An 18,474-nucleotide genomic window follows, 5' to 3' on the forward strand; every position below is an offset into this window, starting at 1 on the left:
ACAGCACTACTCTGGATGAAATCTTTCCTAGCAGACAGAACAGAAACCATTTGATTAAAGCCCTGAAAATCCACACCACGAGTCAACGACTGTGGAGAACAACAAGGGTTGTCACTATCACCACTATACTTCAACATCTACCAAACTGCACTAATCAGAATCTTCAAAAAATACAAAATTACATGCTACAACTAGGCCAATGACACTCAAATCATCTGCAAAAGAGATTGAAGCTGATCACTCAACCCTAATAGAGTGTCTAAAAGAAGCCTTTAATTGGATGAATGCCAACAACCTGAAAATCAACCCAGGAAAGACAGAAATCATGATTATATCCAAAAAGAAATCTGGGAGTCCCGATGGACAACACCCTAACCTTAGAACCACAAATAAATGCAATAATCAAGAAATGCTTCTTCCTCCTTCACACAGCAAGAAGAATCTTACCTTTCTACTCCTTCACCCACAAAACACTCACAATCATCACCCTCATTATGTCAAGAATAGACTATGCAAACAGCCTCTATCTCGGGATACCAGAATACCTCCTGAAGAAACTACAACGGATCCAAAATGCAGCAGCCAGACTCCTCCTCAAACTATCCAGAAGAGACCACATCACTCCAGCCCTAAAAACACTGCACTGGCACCCAGTTAAACATTGCATCACCTTAAAAAACAATGTTAATAACACACAGGGAAATCAGCGGACGTTAAGAAATTAACAATCTATCAAAACAGCAAGACCCCTCAGATCAAGCAACGAAATCCATCTGGAAGAAAAACCATACCTTAAGAAAAAACTTGGAGGCTCCTCCTTCTCCCACTTAGCCGTAAAAACCTGGAACAAGATCCCGAATGAAATAAGAAACACCAAAGATCACATACAATTCAGAAAATTACTAAAAACCTGGCTCTTCAACATTCCAGATTCAAACTGAGAAACAATGAAAAGGCTGACACATTTATGACGCCAATGACAACATCCAGAACCTAATAAAGAAACTCTTACTACAACAAGAGAGACAACACTAAGTCTAATAGTACACAAGCTGTCCATGAGCACAGAATCTAGCATCCCTAGCCAACTCCCAGTGAACAACCACCACCCAGATAAATGCTACTATAGTTCATACCTATACACAGTTGGGTGAACATTAGCACCTGCCACACTAACTAAGCTGTGGATATTGGCAGGGCCAGGGACCCAACAAAGAAAATGTAAATAAAAAAAAAAGGTTTTGAATGAAGGCAGTCGCTGCGCCGGTATCAGCAGTAACATGAATGAGCAACCGAATAATAGGATGAATACAGAGCACCCCCAACACATGGAGGGAGAAAACCCATGCCTACCGATGCCACCCTCTTGCTAGACTAGATTGGGAATGGTCTCGGGGCTAGACTGCAAGGGACACACAAACGCCTGCCCACCCTGCATACTAACAAGGGCCACGTAGGCAGCCGATACACAACTTGGGCAAGGTTATACATATGAACGGATGCCATAGGGGAAAGGGACCGTGAGTGTCGTACAGCCCTGATCTGGACACAGACATGGTGACGCACCCATACACCCCACCTATTTAGAAATACGGAAATGTAGCACTTCACTTCAAGACAGCAATGCCAATTAACCAACCCACTAACAACTTCACCCTCTGCATACACCTCTTAAATTCTAAACAAACACAACCACAAACCTACAACACAACAATCCGCACAAACTTCACTACACTGCAACAACAAAACAAAGCACACATGGACCCACACAACAGAACAAGTCTTCCAACAGTATAACACCCCAATTCCAGCAGACGGAATTCCGGGCTGAGACCGCCAACAGCACATCACCGTTCTCTTGCACTTCTCTAGCTCATCCCACTAACCTCCCCCTCCCTTTTCTTTTTCATAGCCGCCAGAGAGCCAGGGGACCACTCCGGTGGTGATAGTGCATGGTACAAATATCCTTTGACATTAACATTAATAAGTGGGTACAGATTTGGGTGCTGCCCTCTGTCGCATCCGAGGCAGGCATCCATTGGGATGATCAGGATTGTGGCTTTGAATCCTATTACAGTGGGGTGGAGGAGCTGCCAGTGCGCTAGGGAAACCCTTTTTCCAGTTTCGCTGGGAAAAAATGACAATTTTCGAGTGGTGCAGACTCAAAGAAAAGGTTTGGCGTGCAGGCTATTCTTGTACCTGTAGCTCTTTCCAGCCAGTCACAGCTTGATCTGGAAGGGTAACTCTTTGAGGTTCTCTTCAGGGCCCCATGAACGAGGAAGGGGGTTATTTGCAATTTAAAGATTCTCTTCATTGCTGTGCTATCAGGTCTGCCTCTCTTTGTGAAGGCCTTTTTTCACTGGTTACTATGGTAATCTTGCAAACGCTAGTAGCTTTAAGTAATTGGTGAATCGTCCTACCCACAGGTAGCTCTGCAGTTTAAATCAAATTCAGGTCTGGGGTGTCTAAGCCTGTTTTGTGTTCTATATTCCTTCTTGCAGAAATCTGTTTGATCTCCAAAAGATTGTCTTGGTTTAAGTCTTGGAATATTTATAAAAGAATAAGTGACTGGGATAGAAACATCAAAATGGAGTAAAGATCTTGTTTTTGTGGAAAAAACGTTTGTGGATTTACATTGGAATTTGAGGAACATTTCCTTGTATGTCACTATTGGGTTGATGTGATAGCAGAACCTACATAGCAAAACAGTTAATGCATTGGACTACTAGCTCCACAGTTGGGAGTTCAATACCTACCTTAGGCTGAATCCTATGAGTAGGCTTCCTATTTCTGGCTGGGGGGGGGAATAGGACAAAACACACAGCAGAAATGTTTGGTTGATCAATGAATATTTCCTGACTATTGTATGAGGACTGCAGGGATTTAATGCAACTGTCCCTCTAAAAATGATGAAAGAATTTAGGATTCCAGCTGCTATCTGGCAGAAGGTATTGAGATAGCTGGTCTCTGAGCTTTTAACTAGTGGTATAGCCCCTGGGAGGATGGCAGACGGTCCATTCTTGTTGGCCCCTGTATCTTTCGTCTCTGTCGTCACCGTTGGAATGAGAGAGAATGCTACGAGTTCTCCCCAACCTCATCCCCCTCCATAGTGAGCAAAGCGGGTTGGACAGTAAAGGGGATGGACAATGGAAAAAAAGAAGAATTTGGGAAAAGGGTTCTGTCGAAAGGCTTTCATAGATTAAGTATTGAGACGAGGATGAGAAGGACTCCCAGCAAGTATTCACAGCATTTAAGTGGATGTCAGTTCTCATTGCACATGTTGATGAGTCCCTTCACTTTTTTATTACAACTTGTGCCCTGCATACAGTTTACTTGTACACTGCTTGCTTGTGCTGTGTTCCTTAATGGTTCGGCAGACCTCAACTTGACAAAGAAAATTCCATAAAGATTATTCGGGCATGTGCAACCTGTTAACAATGCAAAAACCTACCAATTTATTATTTAGCTGCTATCTTCATCAGCTTTAAAGTTATATTAGCACAGCAAAGGCAGCCTCCATTTATGATTACCAACAGTTATTAATAATGTCAGTAAATGATATAGAAAAGTGGATCGCTCCATTCACCACTGCCCATGCCACTGCTGTGACTAGTTTGATTCTCAAGGAAGGAAAGCAGAGCGTTCCCTACGATAGAACTATAAGAGATGCTAAGAGGGTACTCATGGCTTCAATTCAAAAAGCTAAAATGACTAGTTTCTCATCTGCATCCTATCATTTGACCTGTAAGGCACTAAAGAACAAATATAGAGCTTGGATTAAATCAAAGAGAAGCAGTGAGAAGATCAGTTGATGGTAGTATATGGTCCAAGTTATGCGTTAAAAAAATACGAGAAGCATCTGGGCATTGCTTGGGGAAGCCAGGGGATGCGGGAAAACCATTATGTTTAATCCCATTGGTGCCCAGCAGTGGACAGATTCTTTGACAAGTTGAAACATTCCACCTAGTGAAGAGGATCACCAAGCAGAGGAAACAGTTCTGCATGAGCATCCCTTTAAGATTACTATGGAACACCTGATCTCTAAGATTAAATGTTTAAAAGCTTTGCGAGTGCCAGGCCCTAATGATATGGCAAACGAAGTACTTAAGAGTAAACCTGAGTTCTGGGCATGTTTATTAAAAATCTTGTTTGAAAAAATAATGGTAGACGGACAAATACCTCTGTCCTGGAAAACTGCCATCTTAGTCCCAATATTTAAGCGAGGCAACATGCTGGAACCTGGTAATTACAGACTGCTATCCATGCTTAACTGCACGTGTAAACTGTTTGCATCAATATTGTCAGAAAAGCTGGAGGAATGGGTAGCTAAGGCAGGAATATTAAACCAGTTTCAAAGTGGTTTTAGGAAAGGATATACAACTACTCAGAACATCATAATAATGGACATTCTACGAACTAGAGCAAAGAAAATTGGAAATCCAGCACTCTTCTCTTTTTGTAGATTTCCGTGCTGCCTTCGATCTAGTTCGAAGGGAAAACTCTGGTTAAAATTAGAATCATTGGGGTGCCCTGAAGAATTATTATATTATTTAAGGCTACTACATCAGAACACTACTGTTACACTTAAGTTGGATTCCCAGGGGAATATGACCGATTCAATTATGCAGAACAGAGGAGTTCAGCAGGGGTGCGTGACCGCTCCTTTTTTTGTACAACTTGTTTACCTACGACCTACCTATGGCCATCTTGGCAGTCCATAATTGCCCCCTATTATTTTAGGAGAATTTTAGGCCTTCCCCCTTGTATACCCATGGTGATAGTCAGATTGGAGCTAGGTTTTGTCTCCCTAAAATCAATTGTACTGAAAAGGAGAGCAGAGATGTACTTAAAGATGAGTAATAAACCTGAGAACCTGCTAATGACATCCATCCACCTAGAAATAACAAAGGAGACCACGAATTTTCTCCTTGTAAAGAAAATGGAAACCTTCTATAAAGAGATATGCTGGAGCCCAAGATGGGGAGGAGATAGCGATTCTATGAAGATCTCCTTGTCTAAACGGGTGGATCTCTGGGACTGGTTAGAAAATGATGATCACTTGGGTAAATTTAAAAAATATTTGTGCACTATATATTATACTCATTTAAGCAAGCACAGACGTATATGAACCTTTGCCCCTCATGCAGGCTCAGATGTTTCATTCTCCTTCTGAGAATTGATCATTTACCTGTTTTAGCAAATAAAGGTATTAACAGACATTGGTCTCCCTTGGAAATATACTGTTGTGTGTGTAAAAACGTAGCAATTAATGACACAGCTAAACATATTTTGACTGACTGCACTGATATGGTGAAAATGTATGAACTCCATTATGGGAGATATGTACATGACTTGGAATCGATAAGTGAACCTACTTTCTGGTATTATTGTATCAATTAGCAAAATATCAATGTTCTCATAGAATTGTACAATGTTTGGTTGAAAAATAAAAATCTTTTAGGAATATCCATTTAAGATATCTGTATAATACTCCTACTTGGTCAAGCTAAGGTTGGCCTGAGAAATTGATATTGATTGTTTTCAGATCAAAGCCAATCATTAGTGACATTGACAGGCGAGATTATCTTGAGACAGACTATTAAGCTTAAATTCAATCATTCTATCGGATATGAATAACATCAGCAGAAATTGAAGATGTGCTGGGATGCTAAACAGTAGAGAAGCCATGTATTAGTAGGTCCATGCTAGGAAAGCTAGGAAGGCCTTTCAGCAGACAGCTCATAACAAATGGGCTGCAGGCTTTTTGTGACAGCAGTATGTATTTTTTGAACATTCAGGATAATGAGTGCACATAAATGTTGCAAGACTATATTTTCCCAGGAGAACGCAGTCCCACCAAAGACGCTCTAAGAGATACTTTCGGGGGCCAATGAGCTACGCACCTGGGTTTCCGAGAAGAATTTGCAAAGAAATAGGAATCAAATAAAGTTAATTAAAATCTAGCCATGGTATGGTATTGTTTTTTCAGACTACACTTGGCAGCAAGGCATGAGAAGGGATCTGCTGGGCCAGCGCAAGTGGTTGTGGACTGTGCGACAGGGAGCCAATCACCGGAGAGAGGTGTTGGTGTCCCTAGGGTGCAACATTGTAAAGTGTCCGTGCTGAAGTCCATGGGACACATGGTTGGTCAGAATCAGTGTGAATGTCTAGCCCCTTGCCATGTCAAGATGTTCTGTCCAATCAGTATACAGCAACTTATCAATTTATATTTATATATTGGGCATTGCCAAGCAATGGCAAACAAGTGTTTTTGACTGATCAGAACAAATGTGTCATTGCGGGGCGGTGTGGGAAGGTTTGTAACGTCACAGGGGTGTCAATGTGGTTTTGGTCCAATAAAGTTCATATAATGTACATATCCATACAGGGGTTCGATATAGTTCCACCAATCAGCTCTTACGACCAGCCCTAAAAATATAACTAAAATGTTGTATGGCAATTCTACACATTATGTATAAAATGTCTACCTGCAGTGGGCGGCCCCGAGAGCTCCTTTAGTTCTGTCTGAACCGTGCTTCCCAACTGTTTAGGTCCAATAGAGCTGAGGGTATTCTTGCAGCACTCCTAGGGGCACGGGGCAGGCAGGCTGAGACCAGTTCGAAGTGCGTTAACGAGCATCCTTGCAGATGCTGAGTTTGCAAAGGTCTGACTGGTCTCGAGTGCTGGCCGCGCACAATTGGGGGTGCAGGCTGTGGGGGAAGACTCAGCGATGAGAGGACTCGAGGATCTCTAGCGCACGAGAGTGAGCCCCTGCATCTTGCATTAACACGCACTGGGGTGTATGCGCAATGGTGTTTTTATGGTGTAAAGGACTCATCCTACACAGAGGAGGATGATCGGCTGTGGTAGTCATAGATATTAGTTCCAACCCTCCGATAGGGTGAGGGTGTGTGGCGGGCACATCTATAGCAGAATAGATGATTGCCTAGACGTTGACAGACTTCCATTCGATGGAGTGGTGCGTAGTGCAGGTGATTGTATAATTGCATCATTTTTTCTTTTTATGGGGATTAAGAGAAGGAGGTATTGAGATGTGTATTGTTTATTGTTAAGAAGTGCACATAGTAGCATAGAAATATTGTGGTATATTGTGTTGGCCAAGGTGGAAAGGCTGGCGCAAGAGCGGTGCTGTAAAAAAAGTAGTACTTAGTGTTTAACTATCTTGGTGGCCAGAGGAAGAGGAGGGGACAGGTTGTTGTATATTAAAATAGATTAATTTGTAGCTAGAATTGTTTGGGCCTGTGGAGAGGGCCATTACGATTTTGGGCCTGTGGAGCGGGCCATTGAGTGTTGTTTTGGTTTGTTTGATGGTGGATTGAATGTGTGAATGTGAGGAGAGATGGAGTGGGTATGAGGAAAGTGGGAGGTATCGTGTGTGTGTGAGGGAAGTGGCAGGTGTGTGTGAGGGAAGTGGCATGTGGTTTGTGAATATATTGTTGTGTGCAATGTTTATTTTTTTGTTAATAACTTGGAGCCTTGTATAAGTGAAACAATTGTGATTGACTTTTTGTATATATCTATATTGGGAGGGAAGCTAAATTGCACAAGGACAGAAGGGAGGAACTCTCGATAGTGGTTGGTAAGTGAGTCAGATTGAATAAGAGGGAGGAAGATGGTGTTTAGCGGGATTATGGATACACCTTTGGACACCTATGTACTAAAGTGCCAAAATATCGAGATAAGATACTGACATATTATTTTTGGTGGGTGCAGGGCAGTGTTTTCGAGAATGGCCAGGAGAAGGAACATTCGATAGTGACATAATAGAGAATATATTTTCCTTTTTATTGACAACATATAAAGGCACCAAACTGAAGAGTAGGCAAAATATTTTGGGCCTATGGAAGCTCAATGAAGAGAAAAAAGAGGAACCCACCAAAGAGGTGGAGAAAGGTAGTGATGTGGAGGGGCCGCCCACCACACCAACCCCCACCCTATGGGCTGTACCCCACGCTGAAGCCTGCAGTGGGCCCCATATACCCGCGACGGGTGTCCTCAAGTAGGAGCAAGACAGAAATAGGGACGGGAAAGCCAGAGGCTAGACGCACTACTACTGAACGAAAGAGCGGTAAGTAGTACTTAGCTGACATAGAAAAATATGCGCATCGGCAGTTAGAAACTGTGTTCAAAGCCACAGAGGATGAGACAGAGAAGGTGGTCTGGAAAAAGGAGGAAGAACAAGGGATGGCGGGAATGCCAGGTGGCTGGACGTCCAGAAAAATAATGTTCAAATTAGACAAAAGGGCTCTGGAGGAGGAGGGCTCTGTGGGGTCCAAAGCAGACTCTGAGGACACCGACGAGCAAGAAGGAGTAGGACCTGACAGATGGGCATGTGAAACAAAGGGGAACTGGGCAAAGACAGAGAAAAGGAAAGGGAGGAAGCGAGAAGGAGAGAAAGAGAGAGAGAGAGAGATAGAGTGGGGAGCAGTAGGGGCTGGTCCCAGCCCCTCCGAAACAGGACAGGAAGGATGGCGGTAGCTAGCACTGCAAAGGACTGGGCTGCCCCGGCACCATGAACAGAGTTGCCCGTTACAGGAAGGCAGGTTAGGAGTGCAGTATATACAATGGCAGAGCATGGACAGAGATCATTTGATGTATAGCCTGCCATCCCTTGCAGTGGGGCATGCAAATGAATATATACCCTTGAAAAAGAGCAATTGGCGATATGAAGAGCCTATTATCAGATTTATTGGGTGAACGAGGAGACAAGATATGGGAAGAGGCAGGATAGGACAGAGTTAAAGGGATAGTCCAGCAAAAAATGTTATTTAAAAAATAGATAGGCAACATTAAAAAAAAAACTAACAATTTTTTTTTTAAAACTTCCTATGTAAAATTTTGAGCTATTCAAGCTCAAAATTCGCAAAAGCAAGCACATGGGCGCATCCATTTTGTGAAATGGATGCCCGCCTGTGCTGGCTTTTGCTTTTGCGGCACTAATGAAGGAAAAGCCAGCCAGCTCTAGTAAACAAAAGCTACCGCTGGGTGGCTTTTCCTTCATTGGTGCTGTACGCAGAGGACGGGGACCGGAGACCAGAGCAGGAAAGGTGCAGCTGAATCTCGGTAAGTGCTATTTATTTTTTTTTTAAAAAATAAGCACTAGCTGCGGTTATTTTTCTAAGTTTTCCGGGCTGGAGGAGCCCGGAAAACTTAGAGATAAAACTGCAGCTTTAAAAACGTTGTATTTATGTTTGCGGTCGCTTTTGAAGCGACCGCAAACATAAATACAACGTTGTGTTTGAAAAAGCTAGTGCTTATTTTTAAAAATAAATAAATAGCACTTACCGAGATTCAGCTGCAGCTTTCCTGCTCTGGTCTCCGGTCCCCGTCCTCCGCGTACAGCACCAATGAAGGAAAAGCCACCCAGCGGTAGCTTTTGTTTGCTACAGCTGGCTGGCTTTTCCTTCATTAGTGCCGCAAAAGCAAAAGCCAGCACAGGCGGCATCCATTTCACAAAATGGATGCGCCCATGTGCTTGCTTTTGCGAATTTTGAGCTTGAATAGCTCCAAATTTTACATAGGAAGTTTAAAAAAAAAAGTGCTAGTATTTTTTTTTAATGTTGCCTATCTATTTTTTAAATAAAATGTTTTGCTGGACTATCCCTTTAAATTGAGCAGCATCATTTATGATGGTGTGCATTTCAACAACTGCTGTGCACACGTGTGGAAAGTATTAAGGCCCATAGCCAGACACATCAGAAATGCAGGCCATTTTGGCACACAAAATGAAACCAGGCGAAGACCCCAAACCACAGAATACATACAACAGATACAGGAGATGTAGACATTAGAGACATGATAATCATGGGATGTGAACATACCAATATTCTATCACATACTGCTGAGGGGTCTCCCGACGTAAGTGCAGACATCCCTAGAAAAGGTAGTTGGGATTGAGGCAAAGGGGTGGCCACAGATATAGATGCACATTGTACATTTTTGTAAAAGGAAACAGGAAAGGGAGAAAGACATGGCAGGTAATGCTGTTAAAGCAGAGGCGAAATTGGTGCAGAAGAAATTAGCAAAAAGGGAGCGCTCATAAACGCTAGATCCTTAATAGCTTATGCTCTTGACATTGCTGACCTCATAACCCTGCATGATCTGGGCTTCCTAGCTATAACTGAGGCTTGGCTTCATGCCGCGGCAGGTCCAGCACTCTCACTAGCAACACCTGACAATTATACTATCATTAGACTTGACAGAGAATCTTCCAAAGGTGGCAGAGTCGCATTTATTGCTAAGACACAGCTTGGCCTAAGGGCTCTACCTAAGCACCCTTTCCCGTCAGGTGAACTCTTCAGTATAAAATGACCACCTACGCCAGGGATGCACAACATGCGGTCCGTGGGCCCGAATGCGGCCCTTCGAGACATTTTTTGTGGCCCTCCAAGTCACATGAGTTTAATAAGGAAGTGTTGCCTGGCATAAAGTCAGTCAGTCACTAAGTGTATCATATCAAGTGTGGGAAGCCTATGTGGTTCATGTTCCGTCTTTGCCTCATGACAGGTGCCGTTTTCCTTCTATTTAAAACATGATTTCAGTCACGTAATACATGCAATCAAAGCAGGAATAACTTTAAAAGGCTATCCATCATTGGTTATAATAAAAGTTATAAACAAAATGTCCATCTTAAAACCCATGTTTTTTCACTCGAATCCGCACACCTATGCACATACCACTCGCTCATTGCCATGGATAGTGAGGCTCACTGTATGGGACTTGTGTGGTGCATTCGGCCCTCCAAAAATATTAGTTGTGCACCCTTGACTGACGCCATCGCGAACTGTCACGATCCGCCTCATGTACAGACCCCCAGGCCCAATAACTACCTTCCAGGAAGATATCACACACACGACTCCTCACGGCCAATACCAAACCAGATTCCCAAATTATGATCTTGGGAGACCTCAATCTTGGCTTCGCCGATACAAAGGATGACAATAACCTAACCCATGCATACTGTTTAACAGAATTAGGTTTCACTCACAGTATCATTTTGCCCACACACAGCAAAGGGAGAACCCTAGATTGGCTTGTCGACCTTAATTGCAACACGAATATTGTATCTAACGTCCCTTTGAGCCTAGTCTAACCACCATATCATCTCAGTCACCCTACAGGGTATTATCCAACCTAACCATGGTAACTCAACAGCACCACCTACACTAACCAGAAATTTACGTAATGTTTCAGCTGAGAAATTACTGCCACTACTTAAACCCATTATTAACCACCCTAACACTATCACAGACCATTCGTCACTAGTAGAGCTATACAACTGAACGCTACTCCATGCCATTGACACAGTTGCACCACTGAAAATGTAAAAAGCTAAACCATGTGTGCATTAAAATTCCTGGTTCACCCCCAACCTCAAAACCCTACGTAATAATAAAAGGAGGGTTGAAACTGGTTGGAAAAATTACCCTTCTACACCCACCAAAGAACTTTTCCTAAAAGCTCCAAATAGCTACAAAACTGTCATTCACCAGACTAAAAGTGACACTTATAATGATGGAATCAACAAAGCAAATTCATCCACGAGAGAACTATTCATTATACTTAGAGAATTGGATTCCCCCATACCACCACCGGAAACTTGCAGCAAAGACTTGACCTGGTGTACCAATATAAAAAAAGCGCTGCTTGATAAAATAGCGCTTCTACAAGCCAAAATTGAATTAAAAAAACAGGGTCTCGTCTCTGACTCACACATACATGCAGACCAGAATCCTGCCTCAAAATCTTGCAGCCTATTTAAGTTCTTCCCTCTCCCTATTAAGGAAGTAGGGCAGGGCTTTAAGTGGGCCGGGGCCTGCCGGGGCCGGGCCCCGGCAGTCTCCAAAAAGTGGGACTGAGCCGGGGCCCTGCCGGGGCCCCCGTCCCACTGCACGCAACATTAGCGGGATGCATTATCCCGTCGTGGCAGCAGCCGCGACGGGAGATGCGCCTGCCATGAAGTCAGGCGATCTGACAGAAGTGGCAGCCAACCACAGCGATGCTGTGCCTGGCTGCCACTTCTGTAAGTCATAGTAACTGCCTCTGGTGACCTCTTGCGCGAGGGGTCACCAGAGGCAGTTACTGGTCTCTTTGTTTCCCCAGGTCGCCGAGGCATCTTTAACCCTCGGCGAACCTGGGGATTCCTTGACATTTTTCGAGGTTTAAGAAAGATGGCTTGAAAAGTACACAATTCAAGCCATCTTTTATAAAGCTTTGCCAATGGACAATTTTGTCCGTAGTCAAAGCTTTATAAAAGATGGCTTGAATTGTGTACTTTCAAAGCCATCTTTTATAAAACCGAAATGTTTAAAAAAAATGGCCTGAAAAGTAGGCAAACCGTAAGGTATGCACACACACATATATATGCATGTTATATATCTGTGTGCGTACCTTACTATGGTTTGTGTACTTTGCAAGCCATCTTTTCTAAACATAGAAATAGATATTTCTACGTTTAGAAAAGATGGCTTGCAAAGTACACAAACCATAGTAAGGTACGCACATAGAAATACATATTTCTATGTTTAGAAAAGATGGCTTGCAAAGTACACAAACCATAGTAAGGTACGGACACAGATATATAACATGCATATATATGTGTGTGCATACCTTACGATTTGCGTACGTTTTAGGCCACGCCCCCCACAAGCCACGCCCCCAAATGAGCCCCCCCCCCTCGATTTCTTACCCCACTTAAAGCCCTGAAGTAGGGGACATAATAACTAGCCTTAAACCATCAGGATGCCAGGGGGACATCTGCCCTGCAACTATTATCAAAGAAGCAGCGAGGGATCTCGCGCCCTTCATCACCACACTAATAAACTCATCCTTTGAATCTAGCACAGTCCCAACCAATCTATAAGATGCCTCGGTCCCCCCACTACTAAAAAACCCAGCCTTGAAACAAACCTTCGCACAAACTACAGACCGATAACGACAGTATCATTTCTATTAAAAAATCTTAGGGCAGCATACCTACAGATACAGAAACATCTTGAAACCAATAATCTTTTCAGCCTGTGACGATCAGGCTTCAGACCTAGACATGGCACTAAAACAGCCATATTAGACTTAAAAACCCAGATGGACGATATAAAAGATAAAGGCAATCTAGCCCTCCTTCTTTTACTAGACCTATCGGCCGCATTTGATCTAGGTAATCATAAAGTCTTGTGCAAACACCTTTCAACAGCAGCCAACTTCTCAGCCAAAGCCATCATGTGGATACAATCTTTCCTGGACAACAGACCATCAGGGTTTGTGCACCGTCCGCAGTGGTCAAACCTGCTCCGGTCACTTGTGGAGTACCCCAGGGCTCATGCCTATCCCCAACGCTCTACAACATATTTACAAAGCCCCTTTTTAATAGCCTTGACTATTTGGGTGTCACCTACAATAACTATGCAGATGACACCCAAATCCTTATCCCCATCATCAGGAACTATGACACTGACACGAAACTGCTCAACAAAATGTACCTAATTATTCAAGAATGGATGGCCATACATGGCCTCTGCCTTAATGACGAGAAGGCTGAGTTACTTCTAATCGGATCCCAGACTAGACTAAACAAGCTAGACAGCAAGTTCAAAGCCTTCAAAATAGATGGCATTAATATAAATGTGTCCAAGGAAGTGAAAACATTTGGAATATATCTCGACTCCTCACTAACTTTGACTAGACAAGTCAACGAGACAGCCTCCGCCACAGCCTATACCTGCAAGCTAATCAACGCTTGTAGACCTTTCTTGTCAACAGCTAGGTGTATGTCCTTGGCAAGGGTGCTCATACTATCTAAATTAGATTATTACGATGCCTTGTACCTAGGAACAAACAAACGAAACAAAAAAAAAATGCAAATACTTCAAAACAATGCTATAAGAACTGCGCTTAACATCCCAAAAACTCATCACTTCTCGGAGGCGAGACACAACGCCCAATGGCTATGAGTCAAAGCTAGAATTGCATTCAAAACCCTAGCACTCACTCACAAATGTCTTTGTAATTCAGCTCCTAAATATTTGGCCTGCAAATTCACAAGAAACCTATCCAACGACCCACTAGGCCCTCACAATCACACTACCTTAAGGTTCACAGATTTAAGTTTGAAAAAGCAGGGAGCAGCAGCTTCCCCGTACTCGCAGCAAAATCATGGAACTCTTTGCCTGTAGCCTTAGGGGCAGAACCTTCTTACTACTGTTTCAGATTTTTTTTAAAACTTATGTAACAACATTTGGTAACCTACACAATGTGCCCAGATACCTGAGGGTTAGGTGCTATATAAATACATAAATAAATATGCATGGAGGGGGCGGTGCTCACAAACACTGTCTCAGGACAGCTTGAAGTAGCCCCTGCCCAACAGGGGTGGGGGGGTCATGCATGGGGCGTGCCACCAGGAGGAGTATACCCACAGCAAGGTGGAAGGTTCCAACAGCAGGAAGGGTATCCCCAACAAGGACATTATCAACAAGGGGGGGGTATAACCCACAGATGGGATATTATCAAAAGGGCATAGGATACTCACGGAGGGGAAGAGGGTATGGATATGGAGGAGTGGGGGCCCATGTTTTATATGTGGGCAGTGGGGACACTTTGAACGGATGTGCCCACCCAACCAACAGCAGCAGTATGGCCAAGGGAGGCCTCAGGTATATGTTCAACCCATGCAGCCACAGATGCAATCCATACAAAAACAGCTTCAGCCACCGCAAGCGCAGATGCCACCACAGCAGGGGCAGGCACCCTTCACACAGACAATGCAACCTGTAGGGCCCGTTGTTACCCAGACACCACAGGCAAACACCCATCAGCAGGCGACAGTGCCACAGAATGCCTTGCAAGCCCAAGCACAAATATACACGCAGGGGACAGCACATTATTGGCTCAAAGCACAGTACCACACTACACAGGAGTGACCGTGCTGGGAGGTAACCCGCTCCCATTTCTAGGACAAGGCCCAAATGCCCAATAGGTCAGTCCACAGAGGACACATGTGTGCCCAATCCTCCTTTCAGTAACTGACAGTAACTGAAGACCCTGATGAGGAACCCGAGGTAGCAGTGAAGATTGGAACAAAGATTTTTCATTTTTGGTCGACACCGGAGCCACCAAATCCTAGATTAAGGAAGGCGACTTTCCCCTGTCGGATAAAGTAATGGACACATGGGGCTGTTGTAACAGTTCCTATCACAGAAGATGGATGTACCACTCACAATAGGCACACAGCAAATACTAGTGTCTCTGATGTACTCAAAAGACACGCCCATCAACATATTAGGGAGAGGCATAATGAATAAACTAAATATGACCATTTCATTTTCAGAGAAAGACATTGCATGCGCGACGTTCGGTATCTTTTATGAGCGGGTCACAGCAATCATACAAGCATTTTGCACACACATCATTTACAGGGGGCACCGCACCACCCTGAAATTCTTCTCTACGGGGGGGTACAAGTATTGTTAGGGTGGGTACCCAGAATGAAAGACAATGTTTTTTGATTGGACACATAATTCTTGTTCAGACCAGCAGTATACAAAGACATGGCACCCCGAATGACACAACACACTTAGAAGCAACACTCACTAAGAAGGACATGGTAATATTGTACGGGACAGAAGAAGAGGGTATAGAGGGGCACACGGTCTGGCGCATTGACCCAACATTAAGATTGACAGACTTACAGCTGTTTTCAGAGGACGAATAGGAGGGGGAGACGGTATTTCATATATGTATCCCATGTCAGTCGAACATAAAGGAGAGACCAGTCCCCCAGAGAATGCAGATAGCGAGCAGGGCATAATCTCCCTTGCAGAATGATTTGAAAAAAGTGTAACGCTCACCTGGCTCCCACGGAGGCGCTGGTCTGGTCTGGGTTGCTGTGGCCTCTTCAAGCGTGATGCGCAGAATTTGGACCACCGATTGAACAGGACCCCCAAATCTTGCTTGTCGGGCCCGTAGGAATATCCTTCTGCAGATGAGAAAGGGGATTAACTGTCTGCTGATTATTGTGCTTGCTCCCCCCTTGCCCCCTTCGTTCTTCTCTGATTCCTCCAAAAAACCCCGGTTTAAGCTCACCTTATGGTTTGGAAGGATGAACTCTCCATCCTGCTTCTGGTGTAGGGGCGCGCGTTCGTCCAGTTACTTCACTGGTTTTCAGAATGGCGCTGGCACATCCACTTGACTTTTCTGAGCGATACGCCGTAAGTATGAAGATGCAAAAGTTCAAGTGTAAGTCTCCTTTTATGTTGTCTTTTCTGTCCTTTATTTCAGGTGCAGAACAAAGGCGATGCGTTGAGGGGTTAAATTGCCGGTGGTAAAGTCAGGTGAGTTAGTGATGAGGGCGACCCCTCTAAATGTCTTTATAATTCCCCAGTAATGTCTTTTGTCCTTTCCCCATAGGGGCCGGGGTGCGGTACCTGCCAAAGATGCAGCGCCGACCCGAGATGTGGAATGGTTCACCAAGAAAAGCCGGTAAGTAATATGGCTGAAAATGTCCTTTCCCCATAGGGGCCGGGGTGCGGTACATGCCAAAGATGCGGCGCCGAACCGAGATGTGGAATGGTTCACCAAGAAAAGCCGGTAAGTAATATGGCTGAAAATTCGGCTTTCCTCTTGTGTTCCCTTGCTCACCTTTTGTCTCTTCTTCTCTTCCCTAGGTGCAGAGATGTGGCAACCGGTGCTGAGAGCCGCGATGGAGCCGGGCGACGTCTCGGGAACAGGTGAGTGAAGCGCGGCGCTGCAGCGAGCAACGCGGTGCTTTTAAATGGAAGTCTTCCTTCAGGAATGCTGGCGTGAAGATTCCGGATGCAGGTAAGAAGGTTGAATAAGTTCTTGGTTTTCACCTTTCTCTTCTCTTATTCCCTTACAGGTGTTCCAGGTTCGAGGCGGGCGTGGCTGGAGTCCAGGTGCAGGAGCTGACACGGTGAGCGTTCAGCTGCTGGGATGCAGAACAACGCGAAGCACGTGTGGCTGTCCGGGCGTGGCTTAAATAGCTTTGGAAGAAGTTCCAGGTGAGTATTCTTCCACAGCCCCACCCCAGTAACAAAATAGTTCCTTCAGAAAAATAGTCCCTCCTAAGCCTCATTTGGCTTGGTTCTTCATGCAGCATGGTCTGCATCAGGTAAGTGTGCAGCATGGTCTGCTTCAGGTAAGTGCACCAAACACTTCCCCTCATAGGCGCCAGGACTGATGTCCAACATGAGCCTGGCGCCAACGGCGCCAGGACAGAGTCCAAAGAGCCCCTATAAAGGGCCGCTGGGCTTTTACCCGGGGGCGTGATGCCTGCTCCCGGGGGTGCTGGGCCTGGCCTGGTGCTCCGGGGGTAGGCATCATGACAAAAAGTACCAGAAGTACTATGGACCAGTGGGCCCCATGATGTACAATTGCTGAAGGGAACAGGGGTAGTCCGCATAAAACTGAAAGAAGGGGCACTGTTGTGCCATGTTAAACAGTATCCCCTAACAGTGAAACAGACGAGAGAATATACGACACACTCTTCGCACTGTGGTGACAGGGCATAATCAAAACATCACAATCGCCGTGTAATATGCCATTTACCCTGTCAAGAAATCAAAAGCAGGACGTGGCGATTCATTCAAGATCTCTGCCCCCTGAACAGCATAGTGGAAGCAGAGTTTCCACTCGTACCAAACCCAACCACCATATTATGTAACATCCCAACGGAAGCGACATGCTTCATAGTTATTGACTTAAAAAATGTATTCTTTTCCATTCCATTGTACCCAGAGTCACAGTACCTCACTGCATTCACTTATCGTGGACCAAGTTCCAACACACTCGTTTATCACAAGGGTATTGCGAGTCACCCAGTGTGTTCAATAGGTTGATCCAGGTGGACCTAAGCAAACTGCAAATGTACAGCACATTCATTGAGTATGTGGATGACCTCCTGGTGTACAGCACAACAGAGGACCAGTGCAGAAAAGATTCAGTTACACTTCTTACATTACTAACAGAGAATGGGCACAAGGTAGAGAAGGAGAAATTGCAGTACTGCCAAAAGGAAGTAATGTACCTAGGGCAGATAATATCAGTAGATCACAGGAGAATTACTCCAGAGAGGGCAGACACAATACACAGCACACCACGGCCACACACGGTCAAGCAGATGCAGCAGTTCTTAGGTCTTTGTAACTATTGCAGGACCGAGATCTTCGATTATTCCATGTTTACGAAGCCCCTCCTTCCAGGATCAAAAGAAGCACAGAAGGCAAAAGGCCCCATAAACTGGACATCTGAAATTATTGACTCATTTGTTGAACTCAAGAAAGAATTAGCACATGCAGCAATTTTAGCAACCCCAAACTATAAAGAAAACATATTTTTGTTTTCACAATCTGATGGCACAGTGGCTGTCATCACTCAGAAGAAGCTGCAGAGCCAAAGGCTCCTGGCCTATTATAGTTCTCTCCTAGATCCAGTAATGCA

The sequence above is a fragment of the Ambystoma mexicanum genome, chromosome 10 (genome assembly GCF_040938575.1).
Source record: "Ambystoma mexicanum isolate Mex_15411 chromosome 10, UKY_AmexF1_1, whole genome shotgun sequence".
Taxonomy (NCBI): domain Eukaryota; kingdom Metazoa; phylum Chordata; class Amphibia; order Caudata; family Ambystomatidae; genus Ambystoma; species Ambystoma mexicanum.